The 23,859-nt window shown below is 31.6% G+C and overlaps 1 protein-coding gene across 1 annotated transcript in view; it reads right to left on the bottom strand.

The window, feature by feature from the left end:
• The window catches only part of Epha3 (EPH receptor A3), a 340,539-nt gene that overhangs the window by 214,425 nt on the left and 102,255 nt on the right, over window positions 1-23,859 (bottom strand). The gene's annotated exons all lie outside the window — the stretch shown is intronic.

Genomic DNA, 23,859 nt, shown 5'->3' with positions numbered 1-23,859 from the left:
TAGAATAACAAAAAGTTATAGTAAAGCCCAACAAATGCTAGGTATTAGCCATGGTAGTAGTATTAATTAACAGATAGTGGTGGTTTTGATACAAGTAGAAATAGTAAAGATATTTTATTTGTTGTTGCTACTGGATATAAATAGAAACACTTATTTCAGGATAGTTATTGCTAAAATATGGAAAAATCACCACACATAGTAAATATTAGCAGGTGAATATTGGGTTAGGGGCAAATGACCTCTACTTTCAATTAACTAATCTTTAGCTCCTAGATGTCAACAATGATTGGAGGATTCACTGATTAGTATGTGGTATGAAAATTCCCACTAGACAATTTCTGAGTGAAATAGACAATCACCTTTTCCTTATTCTCCCTGAGAAAAACAGGAAGTCAAGCAGGAGAATTAATGACAATTACATTGTTATCCAATGACTTTTTAAAATTCATTTTTGTTTTTTGAAGTTTAGATTAGAATAGGCTGCTTGAAATTAAAGACTGACGGTACCATATATAGGAAGTTATAAGGTGATAATGTATTCTTTAAAAAAATACATTTTTGAAAGAAAAAGATGAATTGTGTTTTTTGTAAAATAAATCTAAAAATTTGTTTGTTTTATCCTTCTGCTTAGTTTTCAAGGAGCATTGTGTTTTAGATATTTGTGAATTTAACCTTTTAACATTTTTTTTCTCAGAACTTGCTCTATAATATTAAAATCATTGTCTCAAATCAGCTTGTCAATATTTATAGTTTCAAAATGGGGTATTTTGAGTTCTTTTTATCGATAAGCAATTGCCAGTAATTCCTATTATTTTATTTTTCTTCTACCATCTAACTAGACATACAGGATTATAATCTTAACTAGATGGAATGTAAATGGATTTTATTTATTTCCTTACATTTTTCTCAATTCAAAAAACTCTCTTAAATGAACATGTTCTATGGGTATAATTAGAAAAAACATTTAATTTGTAGTAGATATAAAAACATCCTATATTAAGTACATTAAAAGTAGGGTAGTTTATGTATTTGGCTACCATAAAACAGAACATTCTTAATTGTGTATCATAAAATCTAAATTTTTTTATTCAAGTGTGGATTTTGCTTTTTAAAAGTTGCATTCCAAACATGCATGAATAGTTTCATAAAACTATATATACTTCAAACTACCAGTAGTTAAGCTTTGTTTTTCTACAAGTTTTAATTGCATTAATTATACATTCTCTCAATAAATAGTCCATGAAGCAAGCATTATCGTTACTGGAAGCCTGACAGAAATCTGCTCGGGAAGTTGTTTTACACACCAATAGAAAATCATATTCTGGACCACATCACTACTTCTATACAGAGAGTCCATACAGATGCCTTAGGAATATGTTATTTCAACCATCTGACCTGCTTTTCTACCAGAACTAGAATGTCCAGAGGAGCAGCCCTTGTTTGGCCCCACTGGGGATAGATGACAAACTCTTGACCCTTCCCCCTGAATGTGCTCAGTTGTCAGTTTTGCCTGCCACAGCTGTTGGTTATTCCAGAGGATCAGATGGCCAGAATAGGTCTGGAATAGACCTATTAGCATCTCAATACAGCCTCTCAGTTCCCTTTATCATCGGTTCACTCAAATTAATTAATTTTTAATTTTGTACTACCTCAACTATTATAAATCAAGTCAGCCAGAGAGACAGAGAGGCATACTGAAACAGGAAACTGTCTGTGTTTTGTCACAGAGACTCAAATTATGCAATCTGTTATTTGAAGATCAGAAAAAAAGGCGAATCATCCTTTGCAGAGAATACTGAAAAATATTTTCTTGATGAATTATGCTCTTTCCAAAAGGTCAAAAAAGGGAGTAGTGTTGATAAATATCTGTGATATATTCAGACCTATAAACCCAAGTTTCGGTTCAGAAAGATTAGTTGATTTCCTAAAAAAGTTCCTAAGAATTTCCATTTCCTTATTTGAAAGTGACATTTTATTTTAGTTTTAAAATATATATTTTACAAACAATAGCTTTGGTTTAAAACTGAAAGTACCAGCAATAACTATATAGTATTGCTAAAATGTAAGATTCATTACTACTGTTCTTCTTCTTTTTCTTCTTTTTCTTCTTCTTCTTCTTCTTCTTCTTCTTATTATTATTATTATTATTATTATTATTATTATTATTTAGCTTGCTTGGGTGGGCTCTTTCCTTAAAAGAACATCTTTAACAAGAGAATGACTTGGGACAGAGAGTCATACCACATACAAAATTTGTGTTTAAAAATGTGGAAAGCAATGAAATCATTGGGAAAATATCCTTCTAGGTTTCTTTATCTTCCAATCACTTAACTTTAATTTATCTCCAGAGTAAAATTTATATTAAGAAAGCATTATTTTGAACAGAATAATCTTTGAGTAAGCACTGAAAGCTTTTAATATTCCATAGTTCAATGTATATAGTTATAAGCAAGAGGGTTTTTCTTTTTTACTTTGAGCCACAAAGGCTAGAAAGACCAAAGATTAAAGATGTTAAGTCACTTCTGAATGCTGTGTAACTTCTTACATCATATTCTTAAGTAAGAAAATATAGCTAAGTTTGACATGTATTTACACCATGCTGGGTATGATTTTTCTTTTTAGCTTAATATAAACTTAGCTGTTTGAGACAGAATACAATTGGTTTCTGTTTCTGAAAATATTAAAGGGTAGATTCATTGCTACCACATAACTCTCAGAAAGTTTTCTTTCCCCCTCAAATATAATCAAGTTCCATGATTTAGTTATTACAAACACTTGTGAAATTGTTTAATTTTAAATACTTGCAACTGTTTTACAAGTGTTTGGTACTTAAAGTTGTAGAAATAGAGTAAGTAATTTGTTGAAGTTAAGAATGCAGTAAAGAAAGATCAACTCCATATTTCAGACCAGTACTTCACAAATTTTCCCGGAAAATACTGATTCCTACAGTCTACATCAGTTATAAATAAATTACCATGAGTGACAACTGTCCACATTTAAATAAACAGTAATATAAAATGCTTCCCTAAATGAAATTTTTGTGTGAGATCTGCAGTAAAAAATACAAAGTTGATGTTGATTGTGGAACAGTCTTAATCTTGATTCTGACAAAAAGCAATAGCTGTAAAACATAATGTTGAATTCTTTAGAAAAAAAATGGAGTTATCTACTTCCAAAATTGGGCTCACCTTCAATAGCAAGATTTTTAAGCTATTAGAATGATTTTTTTTAAGTTTCACAATCTTCTGCTGTTTTTATTGAGATTGTTATGCAAATTCTTTCAATTGGTTCTTTGGCAGAGCATGTTAAATTCATTGCCAACTGAATAGAAATTGGCCTCACGTTTCCATCTGGCGGCTCCATGTTGTGTAATCTTTTTCCCCTTAAAAATATACTTTCTTCCTCAGTATCTGAGAAGATACCCAACATACTAATGAACAGTGAATATCAGGTATTTAAAGAATGTGCTGGATGGTGTCATCACTCTTTTATCTGGTGTCTCAAAAAGAAAAATTTTGTTTTAATTCTTGATGTTATTCTAATGATTTTTTGAATTCTTGACCTTACTATGATGGATGCCAATTAATCTTTTCTTCTTATAAAGGGTTTTAAGAACAAAAACTAAATCAACTTTATTCTCACATCATCTTACAGACTTCAAGGTTAGTCATGATTTTACATAACAAATAATAATTTTTCTTGTGTGCAAATAATATCTGCCCACCAACAATCAATTTTATACTAGTCAATTGAAATCATAGGTAAAAATGCTTATAAAATAGCAAGCAAAATTATTATCTTTGTGACATTTACATTAATTTACTTTCATTGAAACTGAGTTTTTAGAATTAGAATACTCAAAATCATTGGCTTGTGAAAATCTGTTTTAATTGGCTCAGATATGGCCAACATATGTATGTATGTGTGTGTGTGTGTGTGTGTGTGTGTGTGTGTATAATATATATGTTTAGATTTTTTATAAATTTATCCATCTATTTATTCATTACTTTGTTTGCTTGTCTGATAATAGATTAGAAGATGTGAAACCACATTTTTACATTTTTTCAACCTTTTAAATATACAACTTATGAACCACAACATGTATATTTCCAAGTAATTAGTTGACTATAATATCTCATTGCTTTTTTGACCTACTTATCATTAATGATATTGAACACTTCTTTCCATATGTATTGAATGTATACATTGGTTCTTTGCAGAAATGTTACCTTATGGTTTTTGCCTACCTCCCATTATTTATTAATATGTAGAATTATTTTACATTTAATGTAAAATACATTGAATGTGTTTAAAATACATTCTGGAGAATTTTTTTTTAATTTTTAAAATTTTCTTAAAATGTATTTTGATAAATTATATGTATTTTATATAAAAGATATTTAAATGTTAAAAATTGAGCAAGGCCCTTAAAGTATAAACGAAATAACTTAATAAAATATATTAGTTTTAATAAGTGTAGAGATATACCATGTTCATAGATAAGAATAATATATTGAAAAGACACCATTTTTCCTAAATTTACCTCTGAATTGAAAAATTCCAATCAAAATCTCAACAGGGATTTCCACGGAAGCTAATATATTATTCTTTAATCTATGAAAGAATAAAGGTGGGACTTATGAGTAATATTATGGACTGAATGAGAGACTTGCCCTTTCATATCTTAGTACACATTATGAAGCTATAGTAATTAAGGGAGTGACCTAGTGGCACAGGTTTAAATATGTAGATGTAAAATATATCTGCTGGTTGGCTTAAATCTCTTATTACTAGTCTTATAATGATTTAATTTTGTCTCTTTACAGTGTCAAAATAATCCTCAAAAAAGTATTGTTCAAGGGCTGGGGCTGTGGTAGTGCACTTTTCTGGCATGTGTGAGGCACTGATTTCGATCCTCAGCACCACATATAAATAAATAAAATAAAGGTCTATTAACAACTAGAAAAAAATATGTGTGTATATATATATATATATATATATATATATATAATCACTAAAAAGGTACTCATCAAGAGTGTACTTTTTTGATAATTTTTGTATTAAAAAAACTGTTGTTAAGTATCAGGAGAATATTTATCTTTAAGACAGGCCAAACAAAGCCCATTCATTCACTCTAATCTTGTGAAAAGATTCACTAACTCCTAACTAAAATTCACTACTGAAATTTACCTCTAGACATAATTAGTAATCCTCATTTCCAATGAAGAAAATGCTAAGTTTTATTGATCTCTAAAGGTTCAAAGTACAACCTACCAAAATTTCTTAATCTAGTCATAATAAGTAGACATAAAATAAACAATGAAATATAGATACAAAATTTTTACACAAATTAATTGTTATACAATGCTTTGTAGTTTAAATAATACTTTTCTACGTGGTTTTACAGATATTTACAAGACTTTATTGATTACAAAATGTGAAAAGAATTGTCATGTGAAAAAATGAATAATTTCAAAATTTTTTGTAAGCTCCACTATGCACCAAATTCTCCTTTCTGTTAATATAAGGTCTTATATAGTTGCCTTATTAGCACAATTTTAGTGTGTTTCTTATTCCTTCTTATAGAGTTTTATTATTACCATAAACTTATATTTAAATTGATATTTCATTTATTATCACTTCATGGTGGCAGCTTCTTTAGTTTTATGGCATTGTTGAATTTATACATCACAATGTTTGCCTTGGGTTTATCTGAGATGTCAAACCCTTAAAGCTGTCACTATGGAGATTTACCACACAGATTTGTGCTCTCTTATCAGAACCTTCCTTCCACTGTTCTGCCTGCCAATTTCACAGCATCTCAATTTCAAGTTCCCAAAATGTCATACATTTCTTCCTCCACAAAGGATAAAAGACAATAGATAACCCTAGTCACTTAATTATTGTAAGAAATTTACTTGTTGTATACACATGTTGTATAAGCCTTGGGAAGACCTTTGAAAGAAAAAAATAAAAAGGAAAAGAAAGTGAATTAATTCCCTGTAGTTAACCACATTTTGAAATGGTGAATCATCATTATACAGAACTACACAGTGTCACATTCCATGGTGTTTTTCCATATGAATATATGTTTAAAAATACAAAGTAATTTCACTTAGGAGGTTTAAAGATTAACAGGACATTGAAATCCTGGCACAAATTACCAGCTATTTTTCTTTCATGTCTGTGAATTTTGACCCATACATAATTTGCCATCTTGAGGGTGAAGGTAGGCCACACGAATAACTAATTCCATAGTCCACTAACTTAATAGGCACACCCTGAAGAATCACAGTAATGGAGAACTACTCCTTTTAATGTTTTCTCCACCAAGGAATTTCTATAGAGTAGAGAAAGGATGTCTCACATTCTAGCTATAAGACTAAGTAAAAATGCATTTGAAAAGAAGGCCAGTAACACTATTTTATTTTCTTCTTAATGGAGATTCTATATGATTATACTTCAGTATAATCTAGAGTAAAGAAAAGCATCTTATATATCACTTGAATAACTTGAGAATTCTCTTTAAATATTACTGACAAAGTCAACTTAGAGAAGTAAACATAAGTTGTTAAATAATAAACCAATTATTATTCTCATTAAGCAATTTCAAGCAACCTTAATACCTCCTTTACATGTTGACAGATCCAATGTGCATTCATTTATCTTAATTGTATATTACACTGTTTCTCTCAGACAGAGGTAGCACCATACTCTAGTCTGCAGTTCGAAACTGCATAAAACCTATAGTCAATTGGAATTGAGAACCCTATAGAATTTTCACTCTTCCTTTGCAGTCTTTAAATCAACAGCAATTCAGCACATGAGAAAAAACAACAGCCGGTGCTAAGTTCTTAGGGTCTGGCTCAGCAGGGAGGTAGAAGCAGAAAGTCATGTCAACAACAATAACAATGAAAACATTTTTAAAAGCTTTGATCTTATGAATAGGCTCAGTACCAAAGTCTAGGCCTGCTGTTCATGACTTAACAACTGGTCAGAAAGGGCAGACAACCTCATTTACACATGCTAGTTCAATGCCAAATACAGAAAAGTGGGAAGACAATGTGGATCTTTGGGTAAGTATGCAGTTAATTTGACAGCACTGTTCTTACATCTACTACACTAAAAAACAAACAAACAAACAAAAAAATGCTACCAGTAAATAAGATCCTTAGCTTTCTCCTTTCAATATCTTCTATTTTTTAAGCACTTCATCTTTAGATATAGAGTAGGAGAACAATATATGACAATTACCCAAGACAAAATTTTTATTTCCTCTTAAATTCTATCTTATTTGTCATCTTCGTTGTCGCCATATTCATGTGAGGGAAACATTTGTCTTCTTAATTTTTATTTGTTTAGTATGTTTTTTTTTAAATTTTTGTTCTCAGTTCTAGTCATCAAACCCAGGACCTGAGCTTCATCCACAGCCAAAGATAGTTAGTCACCAAATATTTATAGTCTTGCATATTAGGATAAATTACTACATTAGGAAAAAAAACCCCTAAACTTGACCATCTTTGGATATAGTGTATGGGTTTATTTTTTCATACCCTGAAATGGCAACTCTTATAAATATTGAATTTGGGTACAGAAAGAAAAGGTCACTGATGGACTTAATTCAGGAACTTGAAAGTTCATTGTGGAGGCTGAAGCAGGAGAATTGAAAGTTTGAGGCCAGCCTCAGAAATGTAGCAAGGCCCTAGGGGACTGAGATGAGGCTCAGTACCCCTCTGTTCAAACACATTTATCTCCAGCTAAATCTTTTTCAGCCTGAAATACAGGATTAGAAAAAAAATTATACTAATTTTAACCTAACTGTGCTTACAATTATTTGGAGGGGAGGTATTTAAATATTCTCAAGTTTGAGGGACCATTTTATATAATAGTTAATATTGTTAATTGTCTTCCATTACTTAATGTGCCATAAAATTAGGCAATATTTTCTGTGCTGAAATCAAATTATTACCAATGCTCTTTCCCTCCTAGTTCTTAAATGTTCCCATAAACCTAAAAGTCAAAAATATTGTCAGAAGAAGATACACATATTTTTTACAAGAAACTAATCCAAGACAATTATGACTTTCTTCCTTTTAAAATAATTTATAGCCTTTTATATCTTCATCTTTTCAACATGAATTTGTCCTTCAAGCCTTTTTTGCAGTGTACTCTGTTCCATCTACCTGCCCTAACTATCCTGACACACCTTGCAGGTAACCTGCTTCTTCACATCTACTAGTCTGGCATCCAAATGCTCTAGGCAACGAAGCTTTCTTCAGTCTTTCTACCCTGGCAGGCATAGGTCTTCTATGTCTCCATCTGAGATTTTGTATTTCCATTCTGGAATATGAACATTTGAATTAAACTTCTTAAATATTTTTTCCAAGTAAAAGTAAACAAGTGTCATTTTTATCTCCTAAGTTTTACTAAACTGTGGTCCTGTTTTGGCTCAGGACATGGTAACCTAAAATACAGCATTTTGAAGTGAGCAGAAAGACCACTCTCTGACCTTCTCCCTCCTTATCATTAGTCATACCCTTAGGTACAATAACACATAACTGTCCATTCTTCACAAAATACAAGCAAACATATACACAGTTTCTCCTGTGACTTTGGAATACCCATTTCTGAAGGTTGCTATGTCATGTGAAATTTTGATTAAATAAATTTGTTATTATTTGGCTCATTTATCTATTTTTTTTTTTTTTTGTGATAAAGGTGTCCACCATGAACCTTGCAATGGATGAGGAAAAGATTATTTTTCTCTCCCTGTAATCCACACTACCAGAAAGCTTGTTAGAAATGTAGAGTGTCAAAACCCCTGTAAGAACTGTGGATTTAGAATCTGCAATTCTAACAATAGCCCCAGGTAATCCATTATGCACATTAATTTTTAGGAGCCTAAACAAACAAACAACAGCATCTAAACATTTTGCTTTGATTTAGGATAATCATAACTTTGGCTTGATGATCAAAATCGTGTAACATTGTGCTTACCCATAATTTCTTCAGTAGCTTTATACTACTTTTCTCATGCATGCTACATAAAAACTTTCAAACATTTAACCCCAAATAGAATGCCTGAAAAAAATTAAAATCTTTGACCTGCACTTCAGCCCCAACATAACTTTGCTCCATTGCATGCAAGTATATGACAATGGTACAGTTCAGGTAACTGAAATGTTTCTGTGGTTGGATGATAGATGTGATAAGTCTAGGCAAATTTCCTATCTTCAAAACTTTAAGAGGTCATTTTCACCTACCAAAATTTAGCTTAAAAATTACCCCTTTCTGGAGAGAGAAGGATAAATTAAAATATAAAAAAACACTCAGATATAAATTAGTAGATGACTAAAGGAAGTCTAGTAAGAGTAGAGGAAGGAGAATGGGAGAGTGAATGGAGGATGGGAGGAGAAAGGGATTACGAACTGAAATGGATTTCTATGCATGTGTGAGTTTATCAGGATGAATCCAACTACTATGTATAATTATGTGACTCTAACTAAAGTAAACAATTACCCCTGTCCTGAAACCTTTCTTTTCTCTGTATATCCTCTTTCTAATTAAGATCTGATACTAACAAGGTTGGGTGAGCTGGGATAATTTACTTAACTACTCTGGCTCTTTATCTCATCAATGGTAATACAAAGTCATTGGGCTAATTCTGTATGTTTCAAACTTTTATTATGAACATAAACCATAAAAAAATCTGCAGATCCATATATTTTAAGTTGACATTTCAGTGTTTCCTCATGAGTGTAAATAATTGGAAATGATGTAATTTTCAGCCTATTGTAAATATTGACATTTTAAAATAAAGAATTTACACAATTTTTTTAAGTGCACCCAGTGGACTCTAAATGTCATACTGACTTTATACTGAATATCATTCATGAAAAAATAAGTGATTAAATTCTTTTTTACTGATCAAAAATTGTATATTATTTCTTTGTTTTCCTTGTGTTGATCTTTTTAATCAGCACACCACTAAAGTTATTATACTAAGGAAAGATATTTTCATGATTGAAAATTTTTTATTTTGATAAATTTATTATATATTGCTGGAATAAGATATAAAATTTAAAATTTACAATTTGCTTCTTTAAGTTATAATGCTTAAAGGTTGCAAATTATTTTCCTGAGGTATGATTATAACTATAATTAAATAACTGATAAATAAATAAATTACTGATCAAAACTATGCAGATTTTATGTATTTTTAAACTGTTTTTAATTAAAATTTAATTTATTTTTAACCAATCAAAACATAAAAACATAAATTGTAAAAATTATTGGAGTATCATTTGATGCCTTGATACATGTTTACATTATTGTTTTTTATTGGAAATGTTTACCAAGATGAGGTAAATTTTTCTTTATCTTCTGAAAATAGATAATACTTAGTGCTATGTAGTGAGCATCAATTGGCTGTCTATATTTCATTGCTATAGATGTAAACCTTGGAACTTTTGTTTGCATAAATAAGTGGTTAGGAGTGGAAATAGTTTTCTTATAACTGTGTGACTTATTTCTTTGAACTTGGGTTTTATGTTAAAAACCAGAGTAATTGATCATTAAAGCAATTTTTACTGCTTTACCAAATGACAATTTTATTATCTCTTTCTTCAATATGAAAGCAAAGAATTAAAAACCATTACTGAAATATAATAAAAACTAATTCTTAAAAAAAAATAAATTAAATAAATAAAAAAAAGAAATACAATTGATATCCATTCCCATTGTTAACACCAAATTTTAAATTCTTTGCTTTGCAAAAGATTATATCCTATGGATAAAGAGCCTTATTATTATTATCAGAAATAATATTATCAGAAAGGAGGGAGGAATGCATTTCTTCAGATAAGAAAAAGGAAAGGGGTATTCATACAGGTGAGTGTGGAAAGAATACTAACTTGAGGGTTTGGGGTTAAACAGAGTTGATTCTCACATAAGTCCAACTAACCACATATAAAAGTTGAGGATATAAAAAATGATTTCCTCAAAAATATAAATACCTACATGTCTCTTTCAAAAGTCTCTGTGGATTCTCAGTATATATGAACTTCATTTTCAAAACTGCTGCTCTGGATATTTGTGAGAACTTTTCAGTTTGAAAACATCTGTGTTCTTGTTTACAGGTACCGAGTATGTTTCCACTTATGTGGTACTTATATACTTGTGTGTGTGCTCAGGGGTTACTCCTCCACTGAGTTCCAAGTATCTTGAGAATAAGAGCATTCTTCACAAGTGTTACCTACGACTCACTGATTTCTATATTGCTTTGAAATTAAAACTAATCAATATGTGTATATAGCGTGAAAAATTCCTAAAATCACAATCAGACATAGCACACACCTTGTCAATTTTTTTGTCACATTATAGTGTCTTTGATTGTTCCATAAGCAATATTTAAATTAGCACTGCCTTAGTCTTATGCTTCCTAATACTTATTCTTTAACCTGTTATATGACAAGAGCATACTGCATGAGTGGTTATATATATACTGTATTTATTAAGTCTATTTATGAAAAACACAAATCAATCCACTGTAACTGTGTTGGTAGACTGTCCCTTCCCTATTTTATACAGTTTTTTCAATCAACACTATAATTCAGTCAAGTTTTCATCTCTCATATTCTTCTCTTTTCTAATTTTGTCCACCACTTAAATATACATGGTCAATTACACACACTCTGTCCATGAACATCAACAAATGAAGTGTTCTCAGTAGAAACCTTTTTTGTTTTTTGTTATTTATATGAATCTCAGTAGGCATTTTATCTGGGGACTACATGTCTAAGAGCAGTCATTTCTAACTAAGTACACCAAAGTCAAAGTTACAGCAAATCTACTTTGCAATGTTATCACACACGCCAAACATAATATTGAACTACTGACAAAATGACTGTTATGCAGAATACACTATAATTAACCTTGTAAATTCACTGTACTTATAGCCCTACATGTATATACTTTGTGAAAGAAACCACAGTGCTGAAAGCAAATGTGAAATTCACTAAGTAAATTTTTGGAAGCTTAAGTCATTTGACCTTTCCACCTTAAACAAGAGTTAGTCATTCTTGGATATGGGACATTAAAAACAAACTGCCCAAAATAATAGCCATCATGTTCTGGGATATCCTTACTCTGAATTATTATTATAAATTTCCCTGAAGTGTTTAAATAAATAAAAATAATAATATTCAGTCTCCTGAAATCACAGGTAAAACTATGAATCAATTACCCTCCAGTACCTGAGTACATACAAATATGGGGACTTACTTGTTGTTCCTGGTCCTGGATTTAAGTTCCAGGATTTAAATCTGTATCATGACTCACAAATACTTTTCTTAACATACTGAACACTGACATAAATATTTCACCTTTGGTGACATTTAAGTTCCTTATTTCAATTTAATATTTACCTAAGAAACACACAGGAAATAAATTATGATTGATAAATGGGGAATCAGAGTCCTAAAAATGATCCATGGGGCTTTTATTCTCAGTGCCCAAATAAGACTACGTCCAAAGTCTTGGTCAATTTCAGAATATCCAAGAGGGAGACTATTACTTATTTCTCAATAGCAATTTGAAGCCATTTACTTAAAAATGATTTGAAGTCACAATATTTCCTAATGGGAGAATTTCTATTTGAAAATAAGGGGATAAATAAAAATACTTAGAAACAACAATTTAATAATAGTGCATTTATGAATACACATGCTACTGAGGACCGTTACTAGTTATATATTTGAATGAACATTAATTTTCATATGAAATCAGTGGACTCCTGAGTGCAGAATTCATTGAATTCTCTTTTGAGTAACCAAGTTTATTGTGTAATATGTATGTGCTGTGTTCCCTCTCTCTCTCTCTCTCTCTCTCTCTCCCTTATTAAAATCTTTTCTCTGCTTTCCTACCTTTACATACACACATTACCATACATAACTCTGCACCTCCCTTTTGTATTTACAATACTATTAAAGGAATTGAAGATGAGGGATTTTAATGTGATTGAGTCTCAGTAATCATGCTTAAATTTCAAGTTTAATGACATTTGTGAAGTAGCTAGTTGTCTGGTACTGAATAAGAACTGGTTTTAAAAATGATAATAAAAACAAAACAGAATATCACAGAAAGGCAATTCTGGATTTATAAAGAATTCAAATGGTATGACATGACTTGTTTTAAAAGAAACAACCCCGAACCATGTTAGACAGACCATCAAAACCAATTATGGAACCATGTAAAGTTATTTGAGTCTGAAAAACTATCCAATCATGGATCAGTTGAAATTCTAAATATATTTAAGAATTGAAAATTTCTCAATTTAGATCGAGTACAGAAAGGTTGTATATTTTAAGACAAATTCTGTACTGTTTACTTAAATTTTATTTTGTTTAATTTGATCTTTTATTTGATGTATGCTAAACCCTTGGCTCTCTGACTTCCTGGATCTTTTAGAAATAAACTTTTAGATAGTTTACATTTCCCCATAACTAAGGATTTGTTCTTACTATGACAAAAGTTACTTAAGCACTTGCTTCATGCCATGATCTGTATTGAGTACCTTGTACACATCTCATGTTATCCTCCCAATAACACCATAGTATAAATGACATTTCTTGTCTCTTTTTATAGATGAGAAAACTGGAACCCATAGTGGTTAAGTAATTTGCCCAGTCACACAGGCTACAACCATGACAAAATGCAGACCCTCTGATTCATACCACTTATATTGATGAAATCAAGGATGCTCTTCATCTTTATTTTCTGTGAAGAAAACTTTGTAAAATATATATTGACTTCATTTCCCTACCACAGTTAAGTAAGCATAATTTAAACATTTATTAATATTTCAAGACCACAAGATAAATATCTCAACTTAGTAGGTACACTCTGCAGTGCTGTGTTATAGTTTACTCAGGGAAGACTATGGTCCCACAGTGGTCCCAGGAGAGCATAACTTGAACACATGTATATCATGACCCCTGAGGTTCTAGTCCTATTACCAGGTGGTCAACTTTGATGTTTACTATACTCCTTTACACTCTTTGCCACTTGTCAATTTTCAAATTTTCATCTTCTATGAGCTTTGAAGCCATATTCATTGAAGCAATATATGTGCCCGATGTAAGGTAGACTTTGTGTTCTTCAGTGTTCCTGAAATGTTTATCTCACAGTGCTTCCTGTGAGATAAAGATGAACTATGGCTTACCTAGAAAATGTATTTGCCACCCTGAATTCCTCACTTGACAACTAGCAAAGATGTTTTCTATAAAAAAATCTTGGAAACACACACACACACACACACATACACACACACACACACAAAAAAAAAACAAAACCCCTGCACCTTTTATAGACTTAGACAATATATTAGACTATTGTGACATAATTTTTAACCAGAAATCATCCTAAAGAGCACTGAAACTATTAAATTAAAAGAAGTGTAAATATACAGGAGTGATTGAAAGATATATTACAGTTAAGAAAATGTAATAGTTCCCTCCAGATTAGTTTCATATGCAATGTAGCTTTAGAAAACTGTTTTGAACATCCCTACTTCCTTTCAAAGGAAGTAGAGTATCCACAGAGGATTCTTTTAATATGTTCTATGACTCTCTCAGACATAGAATCTACTGAATTTTAAGAGAATTCTTTTTATCCTTAGAGTCATTGAAGCAGCCACATATCATTATGCCCATGACTGAGCGATGAATAAATAATAGTAAATAAAATTTGACTACAAAATGGTAACTCTTCAAGTATTTGGATAATAAAATAGATATTTCAGGATAGATCATTCCTGCTATAGAAAACTTGATAATTTCCAAATTCTATTTCACCCTTTATTTGTATTTCTTAAATAATCATAGTGAAATAATAATTTAACTAATAATTTTTCTTTAAATTGGGAAAGAAGTATCATATATCATACTAGTATTTTTTAGTATGAGTCATTAAGAACTCTTAATTTCCTTGTCAATTGAAGCCTATGCCTTTTAAAGATGTATGTACCTTTAACATAAATTAATGGCTACTTCTAATCACCTTCTTTTTTTTTAGAAATAAAAGCAATTACCTTCTTATTACTTCATCTTTGTAACTTTATTTTAAAAAAAGGTTGAATAAATATTTACAGATTCAGTGATGTAAATCAAACCAGATTTTAACTAATTTAATAGAATTTTTTATCATTTTATTTACCTAATATGCCAGTGTATCTGTCCTAAAGGTTTCAAAATTCTAATTTTCTAGTTGACTAGTATTGTTGATGAACCAATATTTAGATTATGAATCTCTTATAAAGCTGATTTGGGTGGGTGCTCTATCACTGATTTTCATAACCAACCCTTTTCTATTTTATTGTGAGGCAGTGTCCTGCTAAATTGCCCAGGCTAGCTTTAAACTTGTGACATCCTGCTTAAGTTTCCTGAGTCACTGGGATTATAGGTATGCACCACTGCATTTGACTGAAGCTTGATTTTCAAATAGATTTTATGGAAAATGATTTTTATAGCAATAAGAGATGCAGTAAATTTTTGAAATAAGAACAAGTGAGGATGTAACAAATGTTCAAGTTCTCCTTGAACAAGTGTCCACCATGTGTGCCTCCTTCCAGAATTTATCTACATTTTTCATTTCACCTTCTCTGTCACATAATAAAGGAATGAAATACTAATAAATAAAAGCCCATCCACATTCACATAAAAGTTGTACCAACTGTGTACAGATTTTGAGTCAGTTCTAAAATTGTACAAAGGAGTAGAAATCACAGCTGCTCATCTCAGAAAGATGTTACAATTCATCACAGTAACAAAGTTTGCTTTTTTCATGTAAAATATCAGTACTTATGTTTTAGAATGATATTTCTTAATTATATTTAGTACTATGTTTTACAGATCTCTCTGAACTCATATAAAATATTCTAAGAGAAGCAGAAACTAAATTTACTCAGAGGTATAAGATATTTTAATAAAATAATATGAACAAGCTATAAATGTATAAAGTGAAGCCATACCATCATCTTTCACTAAGGACTCATTAGATTCTTTTATGGTGGAATTCAGATGGATACCCATCCATGCAAAACAACCTGCTGGTAGGTCTCAGTTTTATTGCTGAGCTAAGAATGTGCAAAAACTATCTTTTACCCATTGAGCTGACAATTCCTCTGAAAATGTGACCCATGCCTAGAGTTTACACCGTGAGCTTGGCTGCTAACCAATATGAACAATGTTTCAATTTTTTTTGGCAACTCAATGAGCTTTCAAGCTTTCACCTGCTTTATGTACCATACTTAATAAAAAGCAATCCAAGGTATTTTCTCATTTTTTTCATCACTAATGAGAGTAACCATCAGCCTCAGGAAGGCCAGAGTCAGCTTTTACTTTCAGTAGCTCTGCCACTGCACTGGGAGGACAAAAGTATGTCACCTATCCTCACTGCAGATTTGAATAAAAAGCAGTGTATTTCTTGTCATGAAAATATAATAATCATAAATATAATAATCATAAACAATAAAAGCCCTTGGGAATTATTTTTGTTTCTAAATAACATTTTATAGGGGTTTCACTTACTCAAGGAAATAGTTGCTGTATGATAAATTTTAGATTATAATAGTTTAAAAAGTTAAGAAATTTTATAGCAACACAAAAGTTTCTGATCTGTAACACCAACAGCAATCTCAAAGAAAAATAGTTTTACCCATAATCCTTGTTTGAAACAACATAATCAGTTACTTAGGAATTATGTATGTTTTAAGCCACATTGATTTACCTAACAAGCTGCAAAGATTTATTAGTATGTTCTACCTCTACAAATTTTGGGACTTATACATATTCTAATTTTTAACTTATTTTGTGTGCTGTCTCACTCCAAAAGCAATACACAGAAATATAATATAATATTCAAAGTGGGCATGCTAGTCTATGTCTGTAAACTCAGCAAATAAGAAATCTGAGACAGGAGGATTACAACTTCAAGTTCAGTTTAGAAAACTTAGTGAGATTCTTACTCAAAATAAAATTTTAAATAAAAAAAGAGCTTGGGGTTTGGAATCAGTAGTAAAGAGCCCCTGTGTTCAAATTGGGTTTAATCTCCTGTACCCCGCCCCCGACACACACATAAAATAGAATGCATTCAACAGCACAATGCCATTGTACTATCTGAAGTTCAGCCCAATGTTTTGTTACAGATTTTACTCTTCTCATTTTTCTTTACAAATAAAGAATTTAAAGTTGATTTTATAACAACATATTTAATCAGTGAATATACAAATATACTAACTAAATTGTACTAAGTGTAAAATGTATATGGTAATATATAATATGCACATAGATATACTTATATATCACTCACATATTTATATATTTTTATGTATGTTCTATGTCTATATACACATACATGCATGTATGCACATACACCCATAGACATTTATATGCATATATGCATTCATATTTATCTGCATATGTAACTTTTTTATATAGCAGTATTTATGAGTTAAAAAAAAGTATCTGTAACAGATATGTCAGCCATCTCAAAATGCATTCCCAATCTGCCTCTTGGAGATCTGTCAAGCTCATAATGAAGCATATTGTGCAAGCTTACATATTGGGCGCATAGCGAGTGTCTTTCTGAGCCCTGGTTCTTCACTCACCATCATCTCCTATCAATCATGTACTCAGCAACAGCAGGGGCAATGGAAATAGAAGCAGAGGTAATTAGAGGCGTGACTCAATTCCACATGCTCAGAAAATAAAGGCCAGAGATTCCCTGTGAAAATCTTTTTGTTTAGTAGTCCAACCTAATTCTATGTGGAAGCAAGAAATGTTAATGAATACGGAGCTCTTGTCTCCTTAAATAACCACTATCAATATTTTTTTTCTCAGCTCTAATAACCAAACTCTCCAGTAATCCCTTCGGTACTGAGAACTTACAAGTTTTCACATCATTATAACTTAAAAAGCATTATTAAATCAGAATTGTTAGCCTATTATATTATTAAAAGTACTGGGTTTCAGAATCAGACAAGTCTGAATTTCTACTCTGCATTGTGACACAGGACAAAGTAGAAAACCCTCTAGCATTATGTCTAACAGGGACTGGGGATGTACTTCAGAGGTAGAGTGCTTGTCTAGTATTTGTGAGTACCTGGGTTCAATCTCCAACACTGTAAAAACTAAATAAATACACATTTTAAAAAGTAAAAGAATTGAGCTAATAATATTTACCTTAAAAGACTTGTTGAACCTGAAATGCTATTTTAATCACTGATCACATATATAAATGGCATTTAAATGAATTTCTGATTTTTCACATTTGAGAGAGGATTTCCACAACTTAATACAGAATAAATTATTATAGCATATATTTTAAAATGCGAAGAGTAAAACAGAGAGGGCATATAAAGTCAGAAAACAATGTAAGTTGAATATTTTAAATGTAAAATAAAAATGTTTTAATAATGTGAGTTTAGTGTTTTAAACATATGTTGTGAGGGCATATCTACATATAGGTATATCAGATATAAGAACATATCATTCTATGCTCTTTTATAAGGAAGGCAACATGAAAGCATGACTATTTTGTTAATCAGATTACTAAAAACAAACTAGTCACCCATAGAACATATACAACCACTACTGACATTGAAACCAGGAGTAAATGTCCATTATGGGTCAGTGAGGAGTTTGAATAACATCCTCAAAAGTATCCAGGAAGTGAATTCAGCTTTGAGCTTCATAGGCTACTTCTAAAGGTACGCACAGGAGGCTCTCCTGTCCCTTATTTTCCTGGCCTTCTCCACCAAAGTGGCATGTGGAATGTTGGTTATACACTATTGCTCTGTTTGGGTTTCAGATTTTTTTCATCACTGACTAACTGTGACCTGGACAACTGTCTAGTATCCAGCTTCTTCTCATGTGAAATTTGGGTGTGATGCTATCTACCTCATAAGTTGCTAGAAGGATCAAATGAAATGCCAGGCTCAGTTACATGCCAGAGGAAAGAAATGGTGATATTTGAATGAAGAAGCTGATTTTGAGGTGTTGCTCTAACTTTCAAAGGACACGTCCTACACTTATGTTATGGGAACATTTATACTAATATTATATATATATCCTGTAATATCCCAACATTCACCTGTCATTTTTGTTTTAGTATTACATTACATAACAAAAGCAATGAAACAGCAGATCTGATTTCTGATTACCACCTCAGAGTATATTAAAAACACACTAACTCCAAAGCACCTATCTCAGTTGCCTAAGGAAAAGCCCACAACATCCAAATGCTTTGTCTTTTATATCTCCTTTCCCATGTTTGTTCACATTCTCAGTTCTTGCTTTACACAAGTGCCACTGATCATAGGGTCACTGCTTTAAAAGATCCACCTTGATAGGAATATAGGGATATTCTTGCAATATTTATTGCTTCTCCCTGATTAAGAATCTTAATTTTGATTTTATGTGTAGAGTTGTCACTTTTCAATCATCTAAGTAGATAGTAGGACTTAATATGCCTTCATGGGTTACAGTAATTTCTAAGAAAATCCAGAACAAACGATCCTGAGATATAATCTCAAGATGCTTGAGCCTTGGTTCCAATTTAGGCTCCACTAAAGTGGAACATGAATTTTTATCCTTAAAAGAAAGAAATTTTTATTCTTACAGGGATTGTGCCTATAATCCCAGCAGCTCAGGAGGCTGAGGCAGGAGGATTGAGAGTTTAAAGCCAGCTTAAGCAACAGAGGGGAACTAAGCAACTCAATGAGACCCTATCTCTAAAAAATACAGAAGAGGGCTGGGGATGTGGCTCAGTAGTTGAATGCCCCTAAGTTCAATCAAACTTTATTTATGTCCCCTAAAATCTGAAAGTTTCTTGAGTGCAGAGACAATGTTCTGCTTTGTTCAGTGCCATCTTCACAGGGGATGCATTGTGCAGAAGTCATTCATTAATGTTTATTGGGAAAAAAAATGAGAAGATGAAGAAATATTAACTCCATAGGGAATTACACCTCTTCTTCATAACATTTTAGCAGCACACTTTCATGATGCTTTCCATATTTTTTCTTATAAATAGTATGTTTGTTTCTTATTATAAATTCAATTCATATTCCCCTGCAGAATCCAAGATTCTTGAGAGAAAGAACATGAGCATCTTCTATTCTCCATTCAATACATTGATGAATTCTATATGCTGTAAAACATTCTGATCGACAGATTGAAATATTTCATCTTCAATACAGCAGAATGAAATAGATAGCAAATGAATCCAAATGTCTGAAATACAGATTTTCCTGTAGAGTAACTAATTATGAGAGAAGGAAAATATTCCTTTCCAACCATTTATATACACATATTTGTTCCTGAATTTCAAAAACTTTACATATTCCTTATAATACAAGTGCATTATTAATACAAGTGCATTATTCCCTCATCCTGTAGCATACCAAAAGCTGCAGCTGTTCTTATTTACAGCATTTGCCTCTACCCCATTGTGTCATTGCCCCTGACCACTGAGCTGAACATTCAGAAAGTAGTTTACATTTAAGTTTTAAATATTTGAAGCTATTCTTATTCTTTCTTCTTTCTTCATTCCTTCTGCCCACTTGTCCCCAACCCTTTTCTCTCTTTCTCTTTTATAATTTAAAAACCCTGTGCCTGACTTATGGCATGGTTTACAGGAGTTATGGGCCTCTTGATCTATATGACTCGTCCTTCGGATCTCTGGTTCTTCTCTCAAGAACCACTCTATGATTAGGAGTCCTTAACATGATTATGTTTCTAAAAGAGCAATCAACAGCTATATTGTACAGGATTACAAGAGTAATGGTAAGAACATGACCAGAGTTTATAATTCTTCACTGTCATGGATTCTCTTTCTCAAAGAGGCATCTATAAGTGATTACAGAGTTATCTGCCAACAGGATGTTTTGTCCCCATCCTGCAAGATGAGAAGTTACAGCAGAAGAGGATACACAAAGCCTTTCTAGTCATCTGATTCTTTCCAAATGGCTTTACTTTAAGAACACTTTCATCAAATATAATCCAAACTTAGACTTCTCTCTACAATTGTTCTCTATTAAAGTTCAATGCCAGCTGTCAGAGCTGTAAAGTAAACCCTTATTAGCTCTTATAATTTCTACTCTGGAACTAATAAGGGATTGTCAAAACTCTAAACACAGACAGAAGTTGGTGAGATCACAGGCAAGAGGTGGGAAACTGCTCAGTGAATCTGTACTGACAAAAATAGTCTCTGTGAACCTGTAACCAATGCATTTCACAGAGCCCAAGAACCTCAACAATTAGGAAAAAACCTCGTTTTCAGTCTTATTCCCCTTATTCTGGGAGTGGCTGATTAAAAATGAATAAATAAATAATTTAGAATTTGTAATGAAATATCAAACTCATTTTAGATGCATTTTGTTACATGCAAACTAAAAAGGTTCTCATTGCATTCTTCATATTTTAAAATACAGAAGCTTGAGTGATATTTGAAAGGCTAGACGGAAAAAGTGTAAGTTTAAAAAAATCAAAGATATTTTCTTCACAAAAGACATAGATTGTAATAAGTTTTTAAAAAATGCTTTAACAATGTGGCATGCATCAATCAAAAGCAAGAAAGACTTTGTACATAAAGTACTTTAGGTTAAAGAAATGAAATTGAAAGACTTCCTACAGGGTCTTATCAGGCTTGATGGTAGATTACTCTGCTACATCCATGAACTATCTAAAAATATTATTTATTAAGATGTAAAAATATCTGTAATTTTTATATTTTCAACATAACTGATACTCTACCTCTCACTGGGAATGGGGCTGAGATATGTCTTTTCTTGGAAAATTTGATTTATTTTATAGATGAATTGACATTTAATAGGTATTTAGAGAGCATTCTGCTAAACAATGATCTGATTTTCTTTTGGAAATGCAAATGAAAATGCAATGATGAAAACAACTTATTTCAAGTATTTTCAAAATTACTTTCCCTTCTGCAACTGATATTACATATCCATGTTGCAATTTCCCATAGTGAGTACTTTCCTGGGAAGCTAATCTATACATCATGATAGTATCCCAGACAAACTACACAATAAGAAGTTATTTATGTTTTCTAAAGACTACAAATTTGCTATAGAGAAATTACCTGAATTACTGTTTTCACATTAGAAAGACTGAAATAGATAAGCATCTGAAAGCCCGACTTATGTAACTTAACAATAATAATTATAATAAAAAGATGATTTGATACCCTTAAAGCAGATACACTGCATTGATTTGAAAAGAGGTAGCTGTGAACTAAGTTAGAACCTTAGGAAAATGTTTTTATAATAACCTTCAAAATCATCTTCCAGTCTGAAATAAAGAGAAAATGTCTTACTATTTTTCCCACTCTATTGGTAAAATTATATAACCAAAATTATACCATATAAAAGAATCCATATTTTACTAAAACACTGTAAATATTATTTAATTCTAATTCCATGGGAAAATGGTACTAACATTTATAGAACTGCTTTTGATTTTTAATGTTTTTATATTGGTTCACTGCTGGTCATTTAATTTGCTTCTATTCATTATGAGGTACTTAATTTTTTTTTTACATGAAACTTGGCTTGAATTATTTTATTGTTAAAATTCTCTTAAAAATTTTAATTGAAAAGCAATTATTATGTATAACATAATTTTGAAACATGTATACATTATAGAGTAGGTAAATCTTGTGTATTACTTCACATGTGTGCTTTTTTGTGGTAAAGTATACTTAAAATCTACTCTCAGCAGTTTTTAAGAATATAATACACTCCATACACTATAGTCTCTGTTGTATAATAGATCTCTTGAATTTATTCTGTCGAGATGAAATTTTGTGTACTTTGACCAACATCTTCCCAACAGCCACCCACTCCCACCTCTGCCTGCGTGCACACCCTGCTATCCACTATTCTACTCTCTACTTCTGAGTTTTTTTTTATTGTTGTTCCTTGCAGATTTTTATTAAACTCCATTTTTATGTATGTCTCAATTCTTTTGTTTTAATTTTATTGTTGGTTGTTCAAAACATTACATAGTTCTTGACATATCATATTTCACACTTTGATTCAAGTGGGTTATGAACTCCCATTTTTTACTCAGTATACAGATTGCAGAATCACATCGGTTACACATCCACTGATTTACATATTGCCATACTAGTGTCTGTTGTATTCTGCTGTCTTTCCTATCCTCTACTATCCCCCCTCCCCTCCCCTCCCCTCCCCATCTTCTCTCTCTACCCCCTCTACTGTGATTCATTTCTCCCCCTTGTTTTTTTCCCTTTCCCCTCCCTTCCTCTTGTATGTAGTTTTGTATAACCATGAGGGTCTCCTTCCATTTCCATGCAATTTCCCTTCTCTCTCCTTTTCCCTCCCACCTCTTGTCCCTGTTTAATGTTAATCTACTTCTCATGCTCTTCCTCCCTACTCTGTTCTTAGTTACTCTCCTTATATCAAAGAAGACATTTGGCATTTATTTTTTAGGGATTGGCTAGCTTCACTTAGCATAATCTGCTCTAATGCCATCCATTTCCCTGCAAATTCTATGATTTTGTCATTTTTTAATGCAGAGTAATACTCCATTGTGTATAAATGCCACATTTTTTTTTCATCCATTCGTCTATTGAAGGGCATCTAGGTTGGTTCCACAGTCTTGCTATTGTGAATTGTGCTGCTATGAACATCGATGTAGCAGTGTACCTGTAGTATGCTCTTTTTAGGTCTTTAGGGAATAGACCCAGAAGGGGAATAGCTGGGTCAAATGGTGGTTCCATTCCCAGCTTCATTATGAGGTACTTAAATGGCTAGAGATGAAT

This window comes from Callospermophilus lateralis, chromosome 10 (genome assembly GCF_048772815.1).
Source record: "Callospermophilus lateralis isolate mCalLat2 chromosome 10, mCalLat2.hap1, whole genome shotgun sequence".
NCBI lineage: Eukaryota > Metazoa > Chordata > Mammalia > Rodentia > Sciuridae > Callospermophilus > Callospermophilus lateralis.
This window is presented reverse-complemented; position numbering and strand designations above follow the sequence as displayed.